The following is a 14,316-nucleotide window of genomic DNA, read 5'->3' as shown; positions in this document are numbered from 1 at the left end:
ATATATATATGAAAAGAAATAGAAGAAAGAGAATTTACCAAAGAATAGTAGAGTTGTAAATGAACTTAGTAGTCACAGAATAAAAATCCTTTGTGTCTTTATACAACATTATTTAGTCTTATTTTCAATAAAATCCAAGAGAATAAAGTATCTAAGAATAAGTGTAACAAAATGTTTAAGAACAAAATGTGTGCAATGAAAACACAAAATATTGCTTAAAGAAATTAGAGAGGCTCTAAATAAATGGAAAGAATGCTGTATTTGCAGATTGAAAGATTCAACATTGTGAAAATGTCAACATTTCCCAGAAGTGATCTTAAGATTCAGTGAGATCGCTATTAAAATTCCAACAGCTTTTTTTTTGTAGAAATAGATGTCTGACTCTGAAATTCATAATTTAAAATGTCCCCAAAAAGAAAAAAACTTGAAAGAGAAGGAAACAGATTCACATTTCTTGTTTTCAAAACATACTACAAAGCTACAGTAACCCAACAGTTATAACAATGGCATAAATACAAGACTAGAGACCAAGGAAATAGGGTAAGGAACTCAGAAATAAATCCACACACCCATGGCACAGCAATGTGCAACAAGGGTGCTATGACTCCCCGCCGCCCAAATGGGGAAAGAAAGGTTGCAAGGTGTAGTACAGAAACAACTGGATTGCCACATGTGAAGAAATAAGGCTGGACTCTTACTTTGAAACACAAACAATCAACTTAAAATACACTAATGTCCTCAATAAAACAGCTACCATCATAAAGACTTAAAAATACAAGAAAGTCTTCATGACCTTGAATTTGGCAACAGATTCTTAAATATGACAACAAAAGCAAAACATGACAAACAAAACACAGGCAAATTGTATTTCCTTAAAATTAAGAACTTTTTGCCAGGTGCAGTGGCACACATCTATAATTAGCACTCAAGAGGTTGCAGCAGAAGGATTGACAAAATTTGAGGCCCATTTGAACTAAATAGTGAGGTTCTGTCTCAAAAACACCAGGAAAAACCCCAACCAAATTGACACTTGTTCCACCAAAAAGGATTATTAAGATTATGAAGAAAGGGAATATTCATCCTACAAAATGGGAGAAAAAAGCATCACATGTATTTGATAAGGGCTCAATGTAATGATATATAAAGAACACCTACAGTTCAACTACACAAAGACACAACCCCATTAAAAACACAACAGTAGGCAAAGTATATTTGCGGACATTTCTCAAAGGAAGATATACAAATAGCACCTAAGAACATGAATAATATTGTATATCATGAGTTGTTAGTGAAGTGAATATCAAACCCACACTGAAACAATCTTGCACACCTATTAGGATGGTTATAATTTTCTTGAGAATAACAAATAAATGTTGATGCAAATGTGGAGATGTTGGAACATTTATACAGGCTAATGGGAAAATAAAATGGTACAGCTGTTGGAGAAAACAAGTCAGTAGTTTACCAAGAGGTGGTAGTTCATCCATTAAATATAGGACAGCATATAACTCAGAAATTTTAGTCTTAGATATATTCCCTAAAAAACTGAAACACCTATGTGTATAGCACGTGAACACCTATGTGTATAGCAGCATTATTCACAGTAGCTAAAGGGTAGAAACAACTCAGGAGGCCACTGTTAGAGGAGTGGGTCCACATAGCCTGGCATTCACACTATGAAAAACTAGGCAGCCTTAAAAAGAGTGAAGTTCCAATACTCCACAGACTGGATGAGCCTTGAAAACCTCAGTGAAATGAACCAAACATGAAATAAATACTGTGCAATTCTACTTCTACGAAACATTCAGCCCAGACAACCCATAGAAGTTATAGCTTCCTGGGAGCTCTGTGGAGGGGACTTACTGCCAAATGGTTACAGTTCAGGTTATGGGAAGTTTCAAAACTAGTTTGACAGTTGCACAAAACTGTGAATGTGATTAAGACCATTGCATTGTACACTTATTTGGCCTAGCTGGAAATTTTAGGTAATATGTATTTCACCACAATGAAATATTACTAACTACTTTAAGAAAAAAATCACTCAACTTGAAAATTCTACCCCATTTCATACTGAATTTACAGAACAATCCCTAAAATTATTTTTCTGTAGGTATTTTTGATCTTTACTCTAAGAAAATACCACCAAGATCCAAGGTGCCTAGTCTGGTAAATATTATTCTACTTTGGATAATGAAGTTATTTGCTTCTTTTTGGGAAATAATTATATTCTTGGACCCTAGAAGAGCTATGGAAGAGCTCAAGACTATAGAATTTAGAATTCAAGCTTACATTGCAGCTTACTTAGGTCCATGCTAAGTATAACATATCACAAGAGAAGATGGTGGAATTTTTGTTTCTATTTTTCCCAATGGACAGTAACCTGCATCATCTCCTTCATATACAGCTTGTTCTCTGAGTGCAGCTTCCCATCATAGTTGGACCCACCCCACCCATGGCCCTGGAAATCCTGCTCCATATCTCACCTAGCTCTGGCTGATTCCTGCCCACAACATGGTGTGGTCACTTGACCCAGTGGCCACAGCTATCCTAATTTGAGATAAGATGCTACAGGCATTTGCTGTTGAAGGCTGGGACTTAACAGTTTGAGTGGACCTAGATTGGACAGTTCTGTACGAGGGCACAGACAACACCACCTCATGCTCAAGACTTTTGACACCCAGGATTGCAACTGCCCTACCTTGGAGTCTTGGATTCTGCAAGATGCATGCACTTAAAGCAAGTGCACTTTTTACACTTAAACTTGCTCCAGTAACTTTCTGCTTTTTGTACCAAAAGAACCTGAATAGAACATTTCAAAATAAGCACAGATATATTTCAGTTTAAATTGTAAATTATGCATGGCTTTTTACATCTCCAAAGACATTTTATGTTTCTGCAGAGTAATTTTGCCTGCCTCTATCATCTTTAGGATAAATATTTTATCTCTTTAGTCACTCTAGTCACTCTTCAGTCACTCTAGGTCTTTTGGTGAAATCTAATCAGAAACACCAAACATCTCAACCCATATGGTGCTAAGGTGTGTCCAGCAAATGGTCACATGGCTCCCATGTGAACTACCCCAAAGATCAGAGATAGACAGCTCCCAATACCCTCTCCACCCTACTGAGGACCAGCCTTCCATCTCAAAGATGGAAGCCTCAAATCAGGTGTGAAACTCCTTCCTAAGGGTGCAATCCCATGTTCCTGGGCTGGCTCACCTTAGTACTATAGTGCAGTGACATTTGCCTGGCAACTGGGAACTTCCAAATAAACAATAAAGAGGTGCTTGCCTGTGTCCCTCCTGAGGACTTCACAGGTCTACATAGCATGCTGTCGGCACCATCATGAAAGCTCACTGTCCCAGGAGCAGAGCTTGTAGGCTCCGCCTTAGTTCTGCCAACTTGGAGGGCCACTTAGGCTTAGATTCCCCCCAGACACCAGCAATATTTATCACTGTTGCATGGAACAGGAAGGGTAAATCAGGAGAGTAAAACCTACAACTGCAGCAGCACTGTGGGTGAGATCTGGGAAGGAAAGTGCTTGGAACAAGCAGCAATATGCAATTAGCCATGGGTCCTTTCTCCTTTGAAGGCACAAGCTGGGGTAGATGGATTGTTTTATTTTTTCCAGCACTTTATAGTTACAGTATTTCAAGAAGGAGGGCCAATGTGTAGAGTCATGTTTCTGGGTCAACAGAGTCTATGATGCCCTTCGCAGCGCAGGAGCCAGTGGCAGGTGCCATATCATGACCCCCATGCCCAGGAACCCAGAGAAGCTGACAGTGCTGGTGGTTGGCATTGATTAGTGCTCTTGCACATGGTTAGCCTGATGTTGCTGATTAATCTCTTTTGCTGCAGAACAGATTCTGTCCAGGTCTTGGCTTCCTAACAAGACATCCAATCAGCTCTGTCCTACAGGCATTTCCATGAGTCATGCTATTGCATTTTGTTCCTCTGATATAATTACACTTAAGAAAGAAAAGCTTCCAGGATTTTTTATGTAGAGGAGCCTTTATTTTCTTTCCAGGGAGACATAAAATTCTCATTTAACTTCTGAGCCAACTCTTATATAGGGTGTCTGGATAGAGACTGTAAGTAGAGATTCCTCATTTGAGGGGCTCAGGTTTTCAGAACAAGGGGGAGGGTCCTGGATGGTGCTGTTGACTTCTGCTGTGGAATCTCTACCTCTGGACCTGCTCTGTAAAGTCTGCTGACAGAATCCATGTGCCAGTCTGGACAATGTAGTTCCCTGTCCTTGTATTATGAGCCATAAGGCAGAAGTGACACTTTAGTTTTCTGTCATCAGTCTGTAAGGGGAAAAGAAGTCTCCTTAAAAATTACCTACATGGAATTCTTTCTTCAGCCAGATAAGTGTGCATAGGTAATGATGGAAGGCATGCAGAGGAGTGGGAAGGGGGAACTATGAGACTTAAATGTAAGAACAAATATCTCTCAGCACCCTGTGGTACCTAGTGAATTGCAGATTTTGCATTCAAGGATCCTGTCTCCCCCTTCTCAACTCCCCACCATGGAAAGAACTACAATCCCTTGCAAGAAAATCACAGCACTCATTGTTAAATATTCAAGGAGGCAGCATATTGAATTCTGAACAAAAAGGAAATTCATGAACAAACTGTTCTTTAAAGACTTATAAAAAAGGTTTGGTCTCCAAATTTTAGATACGGGGCTTTTTTGCAACCAGGCCAACTCTGGAAATTCAAATCTCTGTGCCACCTTGCATATAGGAGGGTAATTTTTCTCTCACTAGAAGAAGCACAGCGGATGGAGATGGCTATTCTCGGCCCCAGGTAAAATTCAGAAAATCTCCGCTCTTCACTTACTGCATGGTCTCTGCCAGCTGGGGTAGCACACAGGGGGACCCAGGACATTCCTTTCCAACCTAATCCTCTGCACCTCTATCCGCAGTGCCTGTGGCTTTTACCAGCACCCTCTGCTTTCTCCTGGTTAGAGACACCACTGAAATCACTCAGTGCCAATAAAATCAGCAAACGCCACTTGTTTAGTGCCACATGTTGCCTGGTTTTGACCACATATCTCTTGAAACACACATGGGATCTAAGATACAGCTACGCTATCACATAAAAGTAAGAATATAGACTTGTTCCCAGGGCACATAGATATGAACTAACGTAGTACCCAGACCACCTTCCCCACCCTGCCCAGCGCTGTGTCTGAGTTCTTACAATGCAGAGAATTGACTCAAAAAAAGTATTTATTAAAATTTCAGATTCATATAACTGGGTTTCAAAAGTCTATCCCTTATTTTTCTAAAGTAAAGTAAATCTGTATTTTTGCGTAATAGTAGCCAGGTGTGCATCTCAGTACCTTTCCCGGAGGGATGCAGGAAGCAATCTTTGTGTTTATTCACTTGAAATGATGAATGGCAATGTATGTGCACCTGTGCAAAAGTGTCAGATGAGGATTTTTCACCCATATTATGCTCAGCCTAACAGGTTTTACATATACTTACCTGAGCATCACATAGGGTATAATACACTCATACTATTCTAGGATTTGTCTTTTAAAAGTTTTCTTATTTTTTTTTTTCTGGTAGAAGTAGCTCAGTTCAGTATAGTGGCACATGAAAAAACAGATTTGCAAGTTTTAGAAAAGGTCAAAAGTGAATCACCAGATTACTTGCGCATGGATGATGATGATCAATTATGGTAAAATGCACGTTTTCATAACAGAAGAGTGGAGTGAGTGTGTGATGATGATGATGATGATGATGATGATTTTGATGTTGGCCATGTGATCCAAAGTTCCTGTGAAAGTGAAATGCAGCAAGAATTGACTGATATAGACACAGGGAATGCAGACCTCCTTAATACAGATGATGAAGAAAACATAAATGTGAATGCATAGTTGACTAGTTAAAATGTTGTGAAATGGTCATGCAAAAAACTGGAATGATCCAATGTTAGAACTAGGTCCAAAAACATAATGAGGACCTTCTGTATTGGGCAGAAGTCCAACACTGCCATTCAGTGTTGGAAATGGTAACACACGAAATTCTATATGGTGTTGTGAAATACACAAAGGCTGAAACACAATACATTCTATATGCATTGATAACCATACTCAGAACTTTATTATGACACCTCACTAGCTGCAATGAAAGCATTCATAGTTCTGGTGTACTTAGTACGGCTTTCTCATGATAATCACAGGAATGTAGATGACTTCTGGAAATACCATAAGAGTGTCTTGAGGTTTGTAGAATAACAATGACACCGAGGAGATTTGGTTTCTTTCACAATTGCCTGAGACTTGATGACAAAACCACCCATCAAGAAAGGAAAAGAATGGTTCATCTGGCTCTGATATGGTCATTGATTGACAGATTTGTTAGTAACTGCCAACCAGTTTACATACCATCTGAATATATGAACCATGATGAACATTTTGCAGCATTTCATGGCCACTGTAGCTTCAGGCTGTATATGCAAAGAAAAATAACTTCAAAATATGGCATAAAATTTTATGCCCTTGTAGATGTGAGGACTTATGCTTTCAGTTTAGAAATTTATCCTGAAACTCAAACACTAGGTGCTTGTCCATATAGTAATAAACCAAATGATGCTGTGAACAGACTTGTTGCTCCCATCTCCCAAACTAATCACAATGTAACATTTGACAATTGGCTAACGAGTTTCCAGTTGATGTTACATTTGCTAAGAATAGAATTCTCTATCAGACAGAATGGCCCCAGTGGTCCTGCATTCTACAATGGCCCCCATTCTTAAAGTGGTTTCCGCTTATAGAAATGAGCCACTTCAGAAAAGTGAAATTCACCCCCTCTGGAGAAGTAAAATCTAACTTTTTACTCCACCCTGCTACTCACGTGATCCTCCCCTTCCAATCACCCAGGGTCCCATTTGCAACTCTCATGATACTTTCCTCACTGTACCTCCCTATATGAACCCCACCCCAGTTAGTCTCGCCCTCTCTTGACATTGTTTGAGGTAGCCCAGCAGCTCTTTCCCAATAAAGCCTTGCCTCACTGCTTCTGCTTTGGCATGTTTTTCTTTCAGCTAACAGAATACAAGTTGATCAGAGTAGGAACTCTGTGCAGGAACTGAGCAGAAATTCAAAATGTAGTGTTGCAATTTCAAAACCAAGAATTGTATAGTACAATGTTTGGATTTCAAAAAGATTTACATTGGCCTCATATATGGCAATGAAAAACAAACTGGTACTGTATAAGTGTCAATGTTGCACTATAATGGAAATATTGATAGGAAAACCTCAACAAAATGGAAGCCTCAGATGGAAACTTTCTAAAACAAAACCAAAGGCAGCGTAGATGATAAGTTATGCAGCAACTATGATGTCACTCAAAATACAAAGCATTGGCCAGTGGTTGTGTTTTATTCAATCCTAAACATGTGTGGCATACATGGTTTTGTAGTTTGCAACAGAAATAACAAGTGCAAAAACATCATAGAGAAATTTTTGCAGAGGATTGGGACTGGAATTCATAAAGATCATTTACAGCAGACGAAAAGCAAAATGTTTCTGCCCAGGGAACTATGAAAAAATATTGTGGAACACACTGGTAAGCTGACAGGTAAACATACAGGCACACCATCCCAAAGGCCTACTAAGACAACAGGAAAGCCAAAAAGATGTCAATAGAGCCCTTCAAGAAAGGACAGGAAAACAAAAATATGTGCTGTCAGTGTAAGCCATATGTATGGAACATGCAGTTTTCATGTGTGAAGACTGCCTTGGGTGTGACAATTGAATCAAAGATTATTTTTGTTGTAGCATTCTATTGGAATTTTCACTGTAGTTCACCTAGGTTTTTATTTCTGATGTTATCTTTTAGGTTTGGTGTGCAAGTACAGAGCTGATGTGGCATCCTGTGTGTTGAGTTAATGTGAGTGGCATCTATAGTAACACTTACCACTGTCTAAGGACCCTAGAGAACCCTTCAAATCTCAGGGTGGCCTAAAAAGGGTTATATCAGTTAGGGTTCACTAGAGGAACAGATATATGTAGATGGTTATGCAAAAGATTTACTTAGTAGATTCACAGTGGCTGCCTGCCGAGCCAGTGGTGGAGGAATGCAGAATGGCCATATGCACACTGGAGAAAACGGGGCTTACTTTTTAATCTTTTTTGCGAAGCTGAAGAGTTTGAACTAGAAGCCTAAAGAAACTGGAGATTAATGCCCTAAGGCATCCCAAGAAGAAAAGGGCACACTTTCTTCTTCTTCCTTTTTTATCCCATCTAGGCCACAAGCCTATTGGTTAGTGCCACCCACATCTGGGATGAATCTTCCTCCCTCAGTGTGCAGCCTACACGTTAATCATTCAGACACACTGAGAGCTCTGTTCCACTAAGCTGCTAAGTGGTCTTTAATCCATTCAAGTTGACATCACAACTGACTCCCAGGATCTCTTTATAAAGCTTTATAGAAACAGAAACCTTTAAAAGGAATACAGTTGAAAGAGTGATGGAAAAGCTAAAGGTAGAACAGGTGGAAAGACAACTTTTCCTCACTCCCTGCCCTGGAAACAGAATAGCCCAGCTGCCACAGCTCTATCCCTAGAGCAATTTCTGCCTACAAGGGCCATGTGCTTTCATCTCCCAACTGCACATTTATGCTCTTCAGCTCCATCTGAGGAGACTGCTTTTCAATGATACTTACTTCAAACTGAAATCTATATTGGATTTTACCTGGCTAATCAAGTTCTTCCCTGAAAATCTTTCCTTGTGGAAAGGAAATAAGGATATACTTATTTTTCAAGAAACAAAAACAGGAAAAGGTGAGAACCAATTAACAGAGAGGAAGTCGCCAATGGAAAATTCCAAAGCTGGAAACACATTGGGAACCCTGAACCTAGAACTTGTCAACCGTGGTGCAGTCATGTGACCTGCAAAGATCAATCCCCCCAGACATTTAGGGTGTTTGTTCGACTTTTCTCTAACAGCCCAAATGCCAGAGTTTTATGCAGTAAAATAAATCAGTGCCCTGCAGCATGGCATCTGTCAGCCCAAGCAGAGACAGCTCCGACTTAAAGAAAGCCAACAATAATCAACTCCCGACATGACTTCTTTTTATTCTCTTCCTCCCTCTCCTTTTGATTAAGCACTTCTTGAGTTTTGAAAAGAGCTTCATGAATCACTCTGTGGCTGCTTAATATTAATAGTAATGGGATTTACGCTATTGAAATGAGATCATTATTATGCCAGCTGCCAGCCTTGTGTCTCCAAACAGGTCCCTGGAAATAGGCTCATCTAAATACCTTTCTTGCAAGAGAACTATAGGCAAAAATAGGAAAACACCAACACTGGCAAAGTTCCTGCTGAGGTCACAGTGAAAGGACAACTTGATGGTGGCTCATCCCAAGCTAAGTCCTTTAGTTCCCACCTGTGAGTGCCCCCCAGCCTTTGGTGTCCTGCACCTGATTTCTCCCCTCATCCTGCTGCCACCTCTGCCTTACATGACCTGACATCTTCTCCACAAAGCCTTTCTCATTCTGTCCAGTAAGAAATGATCCAACCCCACTTTGCACACCCATGTTGCATCCACATCCATTCTTTCTAATATCCCAGGTCTTTGGGGACGAGGCTGTGTCTGGGTGGCATCACTGAGCACTGTACTTGGAGCAGGACCATTGGTAGGCATGCCATGTTTAGCTCTGGGACTGACCCCAGTGGGCCAGCTTCACAGCAGTGAAAGGTGTGGCCACTGCAGAGAACCTGGAACTCAACTTTGCAGTGCAACTTTTCAAATTGGGCAAATGAGAAAAAATAAATATAGTGGACATTTGGCTTATGAACTCAATTCATTTTTGAGGCTTGGTTTTAATTCAGGTTGGTCAGTTGAAAGCTCAGGCTTCCTTACATAGCCTTCAAAGTCTCACTCCTATATACAAGCAGATCTCAGTGTCCTTAGAGAGACACTGGCTTAGGATTTCTCAACCCCACACAGTAAAGGATGTTGTAATGTACCTTCCAGAACTCCTTAAGGGTTAAATATGATCTGAAACCATTTGGAAGCACAAGTGACCAGCATTTGGGTCGTAATTCAAGACTTTGATCATAAGTTGAAAACTACAATTTTGGTTTTAACTCAAGTTGTTTGCATGTCCAGCTGGTCTTAACCAGAAAGTCCACTATAAAGAATTCAGAGCCATTACTGAGCCCAAAAGAAAGGTCACAAAAGGAACCTGATCTGAAAATTAGTAAACACGGAAAAGCATCCCCCTCCCTTGAATGCTAGCAGTTCAGTGCTGAATTCTACACATCCCATTTCCAGGTAAAAAGCTCCCAAGATATGGACCTCCTTCCTGATCTCCTTGCCATTGAGATAGTACCTTCCCCAGTGCTGGACCCAAAGCAGCATCTCAGCAATGGCATTTTATTCTTCAATGAGTGATGGGCAGGAGAGAGGAAATTCAGAAACAGGAAATGAACAGCCCTGACAAATGCATTGTTGAACATGACTGCCTTTCCTTTAGTGATCTTTAAACAACTGGCTCCTTCACAAGCTGAAGGCAGGCTTCCTTATCACATGTGTGCATGTGTGTAAATGCAATCACACTTAACAATATGAGAAAAACTGAATATTGAGAGGACCTCGTTGAGCTCTGTGCAAACCTGGACTTTGGCAGCTGGCTCCCTGGGATGCATCCTGTCCAGGTCGCTGCCTTTCTGTGACTCAGCCTCATCCAGTTCAGAGACCATGCCACAGGGACAGCTCCGTGGCGGCTGTGCTGAGGAGCCTGGATTTGAAGGGCAAATGTAAGGAAGAAGCCATGTATGGAGCCACAGCTGTCCTGCCCAAGGCATTGGGCAATGCGGCAGGTGGTATATGATGCCTCTTTCTCTACAGAAATCAGGTTCTGCTGTTGTCTGCTCCCAGGCCCCTCTTCCAGTTGCTTCTGCTTATCTCATTCTCTGGGGAGTAATACCTTCTAGTGCTAACTGGTGAGTGGCTTCTTATTGTTTTCCTTTCTTAGTTTTTATTCTCAGCAGTCCACCTGTGCAGTACATATTTGCATTCTTGTGGGAGTCTGGGCATGGACATGACAGGACTTTCACATGACACTCACTAGAAGCACTCATCAGGGCACCCATTTCCTCTCTTCTCTCCTCAACAGCTCCTCCTTCTACCCTTACTACTCCTTACTTTGGAAGTATCAAAAAGTTAGGGCAAAATTGGATCATTTGGATCCAGAACGCTCATGGGTCAACAGTTCAGCCATGTCTCAGATGAGTCTGTCTTTGCCTTCCACCTCACACAGCTCCCAGGCCAGCTTCTTGGCCTCATCAGCCCTTGTTGGACCAGCAGTTTGTTTCATGCAAAACAACTGAGGTGTATTTTCCCCTGCCTTTCAAGAAACTGCCCAGATGTTAGCAGCTGTCCAACCTGGACCTGCACACAACTTGCCTTGCTGAAATCCCAGGACTATGGATAACATCTTTCTTTTCTGACCCTGACCAGGCTGGATTTTCTCAGTGGCTGATAGGTACCCAGGTGTTAACCATTATCCCATCTCAGTGAGCCCCTCCACCCTTTTTCTTCCATTTCTCTGTATTAATGGAAACAAAAAAAAGTATGAAAAAAAGAAGAGGAAAGGAGAGGGCCTCACCAGGGCAGGCAAGGCAGAGGAGCTGACAGTGAGGAGTTGGGGAGTCCCATGATGGGCTTGGGTTTCCTGGGTGCCACAAACCCCAAGACGCTCATTTCACCAAATCTGGTTCTTGGAGCTTTCTACTGTTCTCATAGAATCCATGTTTTCAGGGCTACTGCATGATTATTCATATTGAATTCTCTTTCAAATTTATATTACACATTCTGTGTCCAGACAAGTGCACTATGTGAAATGTGACCTGTGTAGAAGGTGCACATTAAGCAGAGGAGGACAGAAAGGACCTGTGCACTGATATCAAGCACATATTCTCTGGGTTCTACCTCATCTGCCTGTCTGGAGATTTTGTGTCATGGTTTTTATCCAGATGCTCCTCAAAGACTCACGGCTTGTAGGTGGGGCTTGAGAAAGTGGTTGGATGGTAGGGCCATAGCTAACTTGTTGTTTGGAGGTGGGTCACTGAGGAGAGTTGGATGGCTTTATGTCCCTCCCAGCTCCTCCTTTGCTCTCTGCTTCCTGTCCCCCATGCTGTGAGAAGCTCTCTTCTGCCAGGTCCCTCTGACATGCCATCCTGTCCTACCTTGGAGCCAGCCAGCTACGGCCGAAAAGTGAGCCAAACTAAACCTCACCTCTTTAAGTTGTAGGTGTCTAGTATTTTGTCCCAGCGACAAAAATGGGACTGAGACACCCTGTGAGAGCAGCAGCCACAGGCACAGGAGGGGAGCAGGTGCTGCTGGGCCAAGCATCCACTCCAGGGGAAGAGGAAGACCTGGGAGGCAGGTCAGAGTGGAGCTCCCAGGAGAGGTCTCATAAACGTTCCATTGTGGTGTCCACTGCCCTGGCCCTGAGCCAGCTCTATAGGGAACATCTGCCCCATCACGGCAGCAAGCCAGGGGCCCAAGACGATGGCTGTGCTCAATCCCCTGCTTCATCTGCCACACAGTAAATGGAATGGGAGAGAGGATGAGAGATCACAAAAAAACAGGGAGTCAAAAACAAAATAAAAACTCTACCTGCAGACTTTTTTGTGTATAATTGAAATGGTCCAAATGTATTCCACTTATTTCTGCAAAATCTAAAATGAGTTTTCAATTTAGGGTTATTATGTGCTAAGTGGTTACGTGTTTGCATCTGCTGACTTCCCAGCTATACTGTGTTTCTGTAGCTGGGCAGAGAGCAGAGGCAGAGGCGTTCAGTTTCTCAAAGGAGCTTAATGAGTTGGTGACTTCAGAAGGGCTAATGATGATGAGAATTTCAGTCACAAGGAGAGAAGATCTGCAAAGTCCTGAGCTCATCAGGGTTGAAATGCTCAACTGGGCCCAGGGTGTGCTCTGAGTCACCAGAATAAATAGCTCCTCAATGGGGAACAGTGAGCCACTTCTGCAGAATCCCATCCATCACTGGTGAGAGACTAGGCTGAGTAGAGACACAGGTTGGGGACAGCTGCTGAAAGGAGGGGTCTCCAAAGACACAAATTAAGTCAACTCCCTGCAGGCAGCTCAGAGGCAGCTTGCACAGTGGCTGAACAATCCCAAGGCCTTGCAAAATGAACATAAGAGCATCTTACAAAAAATTACATTTTGCTAAGATACACATGATGTCCATTGCACACCTTGATGGTCACCTGGTTTGGCAGTGCTGTGTAGACCGGGTTCTGAGACTTCACCCCTCACCTCTGTCTCCAGAGCCTTTCTTTTACCCCAAAAGGAAGCCCACCTTCTCCCCTGACCACCACCATTTTCTAACCCCACAATGGTACTTCTCTAGGTCCTTTCTGTAAGTGGAGTCACATAGTGTTTGTCCTCTGGGTCTGGTTCATGTCACCTAAAATAATACCCTTCAGGATCTTGAATGTTGCAAGTTGTGTCCAAATCCCCTTCCTCTTCATTGCTAAATAGTAGTCCACTTCAGGCTCATTCCTGAGGAATGCTGCTAAACACTAGTTACTTGTTACAACTTTTACATTGATCAAGCCATTTTCATTTCATTCTGTTTCATTTAGTCTTCTAGATTCTTCTAGGAGGAAAATGCAGAGTGCTCAACTCTTTCCTGGTGGTCCCACTGGCTCAGAGCAATGTGGATGTGGAGGTGCCATTACACCATATCCACTGCTAACTCTGACTCTGTCTGCCAAGACTTCAGCACCCAGGGCACAGACTGCCTGGTAGAAAAGCAGTAGCCTGACCACTAGTCCCCTTCAGGGACCCAAGACCTTGGGAGGAATCAGAAGAATCTGTGTCATCAAGATTTCTGTGTCTTGGGAGGCCGCAGCACCTTAGCAGTGACAGTATTGTGGGGAAGTTGGAAGTTGCCAGGCCCTGGGGGCAGCATAGCCAGCAGGTTTCCCAGGCAGGGTGGGCTTCTGTCCAATGTCACAGGTGTGGAGGTAATGTCCAGTCCTGGCACTCTCAGGAGAAGAACACTGGTGCTGATGGCACTCACTTCCCTGACCTACCCGAGTTCCCTGACCACTAGGACCCAGCTTCAGCTGTCCCCTCGTCTCCAGGACCCTTGCCTCCCATGCTGGCTTCTCCCTCTTCTGGGGCTCCACCCAGGTCCAGCCACAGGAAAGGAAGAAACCCTGAAGTCTCCATCATGGTCCATCCTCTTCTCTCTGGACCTCTAGTCACCCTTCCTGCACCAGGTAACGATAGAGCCAATGTTGCTGTGCACCCAGACTTCAAAGGTGG

This window comes from Fukomys damarensis, unplaced genomic scaffold (genome assembly GCF_012274545.1).
Source record: "Fukomys damarensis isolate Sample0158 unplaced genomic scaffold, DMR_v1.0_HiC HiC_scaffold_9, whole genome shotgun sequence".
NCBI classification, from domain to species: domain Eukaryota; kingdom Metazoa; phylum Chordata; class Mammalia; order Rodentia; family Bathyergidae; genus Fukomys; species Fukomys damarensis.
This window is presented reverse-complemented; position numbering follows the sequence as displayed.